General features: G+C 39.1%; 1 pseudogene; it reads left to right on the top strand.

Annotated features, from left to right (window-relative positions):
* Positions 1-7,826: 7,826 nt before the first annotated feature.
* Positions 7,827-8,372, top strand: LOC100354073 (double homeobox protein A-like; annotated as a pseudogene).
* Positions 8,373-8,862: the final 490 nt, after the last annotated feature.

Genomic DNA, 8,862 nt, shown 5'->3' with positions numbered 1-8,862 from the left:
TTAATGGGGGACTGTCTATAGGCACTCATAGCATGCAGGTGGCTGGCTTCACACTTGCATGCTGGAGGATTAACTGTCTGTTTCATTTTAGAGCTTCCATTTGGTTACAATAGCCAAATTGTTTCCTCTTGTTTCCATTTATTCTAATATACGCCTATGTTCATTATAATAAATCATTACATCAAATATACACAGTAAAAATTTCAATTCTTGATACTTTAAAACTTATATTGAAGGGAAAAATATTAGAACACAAATATCTCTAACAAACTGAGCACCAAAAAGGAAACCTGTTAAAGTGAAATGAACACTAGGAGAAACGGTGACTTGGTCAGCCCTCACCCTGACTATTGATGAGCAGCTTAATATGTTATCCCTCTTAGTATTTTTTTGTTTGTTCTACTTAATACTTTTGGTTGAATACTGTAATCAATACACAATTCTTCTTAAGTGCTGAAACTTAACTGAAAAGTGATCGCTGTTAAATATAAGAGTGGGAATAAGAGAGGGAAGAGATGTGCAATTCGGGACATGTTCAAGCTGACTTACCTCAAACGGCAGAGTTAGAAACATACCAGGGGATTCGAATTCAATCCCATCGAGGTGGCATGTACCAATGCCATCTCACTAGTCCCAGTGATCAATTTCTGTTCACAATTGATTGTAATGATAGGACTAAGAACCAAAGGGATCACATAAACAAGAATAGTGTCTGCAAATACGAGCTGATAGAATCAAAAAGGGAGAGAATGATCCAACATGGGAAGTGAGATACACAGCAGACCCATAGAATGGCAGATGTCCTAAACAGCACTCTGGCCTCATAACCAGCCCTTAAGGCATGCGGATCCGGCTGAAATGCCCATGAGAGTATTTCAGGCATGGAAAGCCAAGACACTCTGGGGGGAAAAAAAAACCTAAATGAAAGATCTCCACGAGTGAGATCCCAGTGGAAAGAATGGGTCATCAAAGAAGGAGGTACCTTTCTCTGAAGGGAGGAGAGAACTTCCACTTTGACCATGGCCTTGTCTAAATATGATCAGAATCAGTGAACTCAGGGGGCTTCCATAGCCTTGGCAGCTCATGACAAGAGCCTAGGGTGATTACTGAGGCCATAAACAAGAGTGTCAATTTGTTAAGTCAACAACAGGAATCATTGTGCACTTACTCCTCATGTAGGATCTTTGTCCTTAGTGTGCTGTACATTGAGATTTAATGCTATAACTAGTACTCAAACAGTATTTTTCACTTTATGTTTCTGTGTGGGAGCAAACTGTTGAAATCTTTACTTAATGTATGCTAAACTGATCTTCTGTATATAAAGAGAATCGAAAATGAATCTTGATGTGAATGGAAGGGGAGAGGGGGTAGATAATGGGAGGGTTGCGGGTGGGAGGGACGTTATGGGGGGGAAGCCATTGTAATCCATATTCTGTACTTTGGAAATTTATATTCATTAAATAAAAGTTAAAAAAAAAAGAACACAAATATCTCTAAACTGGTTGGAAGGTAATTGATTTTGTGCTATGACCAGTTTCAACATCTGCTTTCAGGGCCAAGGAGTACATGATGTGTTAATTCACAAGGCCTTCAAGTATGTTCACTCTACTTATTGTAGGAAAATATCAAGTATCTGCGATCTTCTGGCTTCTCAGTAATCACAGTATTCACTTACTCTTTCTTCACATTCTCTCCTTGGCTGTGTCCAGTAGTACTGTGTTACCCTCAGCGAACAGCTGTGAATTCTACCCAGTTTCTCAGAGGGAAACCCCCAAGGCTGATGGCAAGGTGGTGATAAACAGAGTTTCTTGAAATGAACAAGGAAGTTTTAAATGTCAGAAAAGTATGAGATATAAGAGCAGAAGATAGATAGAAAGAGAAAAATGGGGAAATAATTCAGGTTGTAAAACCTCACAAAGAAGCAAAACCTCATATTCATAGATCTGCCTCAAGAAATTTCATTATAGGTTTATTGCAGATTTCTCTTGCTTTGTGACTTCCACGAATAATTTCAATATTAAAAATTCATATTGAAAATGATACCTATATTTTTTCTGCTCTTTTAATCTATTAAAGAAAGCACTCATTACAGGTAAAATCATATTTATGTTTTTCAGATATTGGCCAAAGTTTTAAGTTTCCACAGTTACTTTATTTTTCATGTTTAACATGTATTTTATTTATTTGAAAGATAAAGTGATAGAGAGATCTTGCTTCCAGTAGTTCACTCCCCAAATGGCCACAGGCTGAAGCCAGGACCCCAGAGCTCCATCCAGGTCTGCCATGTGGCACCTAAGTACTGGACCATCTTCAAGCCATGCTTTCCCAGGGACATTAGCAGGGAGCTGGATCTGAAGCAGAATAGCTAGGACTCAAACTGAAGCTCCTATGAGATGCTGCCATTGTAGGAAGCAGCTTAGTTCACTGTGCCACAACGCTGGCCCCTACACAATTATTTCAAATCCACTTTTATAATTGCTTATTTCCCAATGTTCAAAAAATTATAGTGTTCCTAAATCACAGAGATTTTTATAGTCTCTGGCCTTAAAATAGTCACACTTTTTTTATGGCACTGAGTTTGATAGAACATTTCTTTTTAATTCATTTACATGATCATACTCTTTTCCCAGACATTTTTATACTAAGCTACTGGGCTAGGAGGGTTCTAACTCTCTGGATTACCGACCTCATCTAACACCTTGAGTCCTGATGCTAAGCCGAAATCTCTAAGACACAATCACACATCTGACTGACTTCTGGCAAAGTTGACTTCCATTGTGGCTTCCGCATCTGTCAAATATATTTGTAAATGTCCTAATGTCAATACGGATTCAGTTGAAAAGCTTCCCACAGGGCGCTCTCCAGAGAATTAGTGTGCACAGTTTAGTACTTTTAAGTTCACCTGTTGGGAGTATTCCCTGTTAGTAAGCACCTAAAATGGGTACGTTGTTCCCTGTAGATAGAACACCACAGTGTTCTGGCACTTTTAACTGCAATATTACTGCCCATGATATATTGTGGAATATTATTGATTGTTGAATATCTGGTAAGTAAAAGCGCAAACTTACAACATTTTCGATATTATTTTTGGAAAAGAATTGACAATATGTTGCACACAGGGTGTAATAAATTTACAACTTGACACATTTCACAAAAATGGATTTGGATCACAGATGTCTGAGAGCCTAGAACCAATTGCTAAATATTTGGTAAATATCAGTGTGATCATCAACTCCAGAAGCAAATTAAGTTAATAACTTCTCACTGACAAACGTTAGCATAAAAGATTTGTTATTTGAGCAATGTCTTTTTAATTAAACTCTATGTCACTTTTCTAAATTTTATTAATGGTAGTTTCAAAGTTCTTTTTATAGTATCAATCTTTGTATTACTTTTAAAATTTCAGCTTATTTTATGCGTTTGAGAGAGATGGAGAGAGAGAGAGAGAGAGAAAGAGAGAGAGAGAGAACGTCTAGAGACAGAAATCACATGCTGATTCACTCCCTAAACTACCTGAGGCCTCTGAAAGTTCACATCAGCAGGAAGTTGGATTCAGGAGTGGAGTCAAGATTCAAACACTGGCAACTCCGATATGGGATGCAGTATCTTAATTGCTGTTCCAAAAGTGTACCCCATTATTGTCTATTATTATTAATATGTTTAACATGTTTAGGCAGGCTTCAAAGGTATTTTGTTTTCAAAAGACAAAGAGGGGCCAGTGCTGTGGCATAGCAGGTAAAGCCACCACCTGCAGTGCCGGCATCCCATGTGGACACTGGTTCAAGTTCTGGCTGCTCCACTTCTGGTCCAGCTCTCTACTGTGGCCTGGGAAAGCAGTAGAGGATGGACCCCCAAGTCCTTGGGCCCCTGCACCCATGTGGGAGACCAGGAAGAAGCTCCTGGCTCCTGGCTTCAGATCAGCGCAGCTCCATTGCGGCCAATTGGGGAGTGAACCATCAGATGGAAGATATCTCTCTCTCTCTCTCTCTCTCTCTCTCTCTCTCTCTCTCTTTCCTTCTCTCTGTGTGTAAATCTGACTTTCAGATAAAATAAATAAACCTTTTTAAAAAAAGACAAAGAACACAATTCTTAAGTACAAACATGAAGGGATTTCAAAAAGTTTGTGGGAATATGTAATTAAATGATAAGTTTATTTTAGTGAAAAAAGTTTTGAAACCAAAGTGTAGTTTTTCCATGGTGCATGTTTGACATGAGTGTTTCAGGATCCCTCATACATTGTTTTTGAAGTGATATTTGGTATATACAGATAAATAAATACAAAGACAAACTTTTTTAATGAAGATATATTTATTTATTTGAAAGTCAGAGTTACATGAGAGGGCAAGACATAGGGAAAGATACCTTCCATCTACTGGTTCACTCCACAAGTTGCTGCATTGGCCAGGGCTGGGCCAAGCTGAAGCCAGAAGCCAGGAGCTTCAACCTGATCTCCCACATGGGTGGCAGAGGCCAAAGTACTTGAGCCATCTTCCACTGCTTTTCCCAGGTCATCATCAGGGAGCTGGATTGGATGTAGAACAGCCAGAACGTGAACTGATGCCCATATAGGATATCAGCATTGTAGGGGCTGACTTTACCTGCCACACCACAATGTTGGCCCAAGACCCAACTTTTAATATAACTTTTAATATAATGCCTATTATCAACCCCTTTAGATATTTTCATTTATTTCCTGTGCTATATTCTTCGTGTAGTCTAAATATGATTATGTAAAAGAAATATAAACTAAATTTAACTTACTTATATTTTATTATATGAATATACTATCAGTATATGTTATCCACTACAAAAAAAATTTGCAAGCTTTCTATATGCAAATCATGGAGAGAGGTTTTAAAGAGTTTGAAAGAGAAAATATAGTTGTTTTTTAAAAATATGTAAAATATATTAAAATTCCCATACAGTTTTTAACGTAACCTTAATTTCCACATTGGTAAAACTGAGATAAGTCATTACACTTGCTTCCTGGGTTCCCATTTGCCAAATAAACTATGTCCAACTTTTGGACCACTGGGTAGCCTTGATAATGCCTTGCACTTTTCGGCAATCTATAGATCCCATGGAGCTTTCAGATACATAATCTTGTTTCATTATTGCTACTTTTTAAAAGAAGACAGGAAGGACATGAAGAGATTTGGGGCTGTGAAATGATTTAAGATCAATATGAAGTTCTACAGCAACTTGCATTCCAGACGTGGTTACAAGTTCAGGTCGTTTCTAGTGGTGACTTTAGCTCCTTCTCAGGATATGTGATTTATGCTGAAAATGGCACTGCTGCCTGTAGGTCTGAAGCTAATTCTCTTCATCGTCAGTCATCTGTGTTCCCCAGGAGAAGGAGCACAGACTTTCTTGGTGGTGTCCAGCAGGTGGACAGACAAGTGGAATCCAAATTCCAGGCTGGACTGTTTTCTTAAACACCCTAATAGTGACTGCACACTAAGATTAATGCAAATGTCAATTTCTGTGGTCTCAGTCAGTGAAATGAAGAATCGTTGAATTAAATGTTTTCTCAAGTCCCTCCCAGCCAGATTATTCTATTTAACAAATCGATGCGTCCTCTACTACACAGCTGAATGTGGTAGCAAAAAGAAAAAAAAAGTCAGTAAGGAATTTCTAATTATGGCCCATTACAGTCAGTTCTTTCTTTATGTTTCACTATGTAAATGCATGTTTAGTGTGTACTTAATAAAAAATAAACTTTCAGTTCAGATGAGAAGTCTCAGTAGGAGAGAAATCATCAGTATCATCCTAACAGCTAAATATGCTGGAGAATATCTTGAAATAGACATCACATTTGTCAAAATTTTAGTCTTGAATGTACCTAAAAGTACTATGTACCAAACAATGAAAATGGTAGCCGTTTGTTCACTAAAAACTCAGATGAGTAAATAGTGAATAGCTCACCTGAGCTCTTAGTAAATAAATTGATGATGTTGAGTTTATCATTTTGCTAAAATCTTGAGAATACAAATTCCTGAGACCCTGCAAAACTTATCTTTCCAACCTCTTGAATTGCTGACCCTATAAACAATTGTTCCTTTCCAACATACTCTCACCATGACTTGTCATGTTGAGTTGTATCATGTGATAAAACTGGCTTAGAAAGGTGCACCATTTTACAGATCTCTTCCAAAGCTTATAAAAAAGCATCTCATATTAAAGATACAGATGGGCGTATCTTAAAGATTCCTCCCTGCATTATTTCACCAAAGACAAGAAATCCATAAGCATAATTACGCCAGCATCTCATTTACCAGTTGAGGCATTGTGTTAGTATATCTCTACTAGACATTTAAAAACGTTACTGAGAAAACTGTCTGCCTAAACTATTTTTCCTGGAAAACACAAGCTTTTACTAAGAAACATATGGAAAACTATGTGTTTAGAAGAAGGTGTCTTCAGCTTCATTCACAATAGATATATGCTGTCAACAGGGATTCGCTTCCATTCATCTTCGAAAGCAACTTAAGTCCATCTCCTCCATACAGAGTTCCACAGGAAGGTCCTGAGAAAGTGTGCATCTTGCCCTCACTGAAGGGTTAGACACTATTACAACTTCTATGCCTAATTTTCCAATGTGTCTTGCTAAGCAACTTTATCCTTGGTTAGATTTCTTTGCTTGTTAGTGAAGCTAACGTCCAGAAAAGATTGTACACTCTGACAATTTCAAGTTCTTACTCTTTGGAGGTGTATTTCCAATAGATTTGTCATGATGGGTTTCACATTTCTAGAGACTGTTATCAGCAATGATGTTTAAAGAAACAGGTATAGGAGTTTTGATAACTCTTTTCAGAAATTTCAAAAGCTTAAACTGAAATAATTTTGAACTTTTAAAGATACACTGTAGAATAAACCAATTAAGTAGTCTTTTAATGTTTTAAAAGGCAAAAATTATAGGATGGGACAGGTTAAAATACTTAGATACCTATGTCTCATATCAGAGTACCCGACTTCTATACACGAAACCAGCTCCCTGCCAACACAAACCCCAATCCCTGCCAAGGCAGCAGTGGTGGCCCAACCAATTGGGTTCCTACCACACACTTGCGAGACCTGGGTTGTGTTCTTGGCTTTGTCCTAGCACAGTCCTGGCAGTTATGGGCATTTGGAGGGCTTACCAGTAGGTGGAATCTTTCTCTTTGTATCTCTATCTTCTTCTCTCTGTGTGTATTAATCTCTCTCTCTCTCTCTCTCTCTCTCTCTCTCTCTCTCAAACACACACACACACACACACAAACACAAACACACATGCACAAATAAATAAGAAAAAATACAAGATAAGGGGAAGGAGCAGAGCATGCTTTTCACCACTTGACTGTTTCCCGGGTGTTGGCCTCTCCAGACCTCTAGTCATGGTAACTCTGATGTCTTCCAATATAATGGTTTTGTTTTCTTTTTTCTTTTTTTCAGCTTTGTTGATTGTTTTTGAAAGACAGTTGATCTCATGTTAGCCAGTTCCCCATAAAGAAAAGCATACCTTTTTTTTTTTTTTTGAAATTTAACAAGTTAATCACATGATGATTTCAATATTTCAAGGTGGTAGGAGCTTATGCCACTATCACTATGTAAGTAGTCAGTCATTGACTTTTCTCAGCTTGTGGACCTGGGACCACCAGAGCAGGGAGAAAAAGAAATCGGCAGAGGTGGTCAATTGCCAGCGCACACAGACAGTACCTGTGGCAGAGGGCAGGAACGTGGTGACGGGGTGAGTTTATATCGCGGAAGCCAGACAGGTGCTTAGATCCTGGGATTGCCTTCCTTCACCTGCTGGGCTCCAGCAGCAGTGTCTGCAATTATCTTCCAACATGGCCGAAGACAATTGTTCAAACCAGAAGCTATCAAAGAATAATCGCCACAGTCGTACAAGAGTCACAGAGCAACTAAAAATCCTCATCAATGCCTTCAACCAAAAGCCATGCCCTGGTTACGCTACCAAACAGAAGCTTGCTTTGGACTTCAACATCAAAGAGTCAAGAATCCAACTTTGGTTCCAGAATCGAAGAGCACTGTGTCCATTCCAGAAAAGACCAGAGCTTAAGGAAGCTTCAGACTCAAGCCAAGGCCATGGAGAAGACTGTCCTCAAGAGCAAGTTCAAAGTCTCTCTACTGTACAAAGAGAACCCAGACGGTGTCGTACCAACTACAGCCCCTCTCAACTGCACACCCTCATCAAGGCATTTACGGAAAACCCTTACCCGGGAATTGATTCCAGAGAACAACTTGCCAAAGAAACTTGAGTTTCTGAGTCAAGAATCCAAATTTTGTTTCAAAACAGGCGAAGCAGATTCAATAGGCAAAGAAAAAGAAAGTCTAATGAGCCCTTAGAGGAAGACCAGGGAGAAGAGCACTGAGATTGCTTCAAGTCTTTCAAGAAATCTACCTTTTCCCTGAGATTTCAAGACAAAACTTCAAAAAATGGTAAACAGGGCTTCAGGAGGCAAATACAAGAGAAACCACACAGCCCGACTGACCTATCCTGGTTTCAAAATTCATCAGACATTGGGACAATGAAAATGAATCTAATAGGAGCCAGTGTTGCAGTGCCGCGGTTAAGCCACTATGATACCACCATCCCATAAGAACACAGTTCAAGAGCCAGCTGCTCCCCTTCCGATTCAGCTTCCTGCTGATGTGCCTGGGAAAGCAGCAGCAGATGATCCAAGTACTCAGGCTCCTTCCATCTGGATGGGACACTCAGATGCAGTTCCTGGCTCCTGGCTTTGGCCTGATCCAGTCCAGGCCATTGTAGCCATTTGGGGAGACAGCCAAGATCTCTCTATATGCCCCTTTCCCCCTTTCTCTGTCACTCTGCTTGTCAAATAAATATTAAAAAAATAAGTA

This window comes from Oryctolagus cuniculus, chromosome 16 (assembly GCF_964237555.1).
Source record: "Oryctolagus cuniculus chromosome 16, mOryCun1.1, whole genome shotgun sequence".
NCBI lineage: Eukaryota > Metazoa > Chordata > Mammalia > Lagomorpha > Leporidae > Oryctolagus > Oryctolagus cuniculus.
This window is presented reverse-complemented; position numbering and strand designations above follow the sequence as displayed.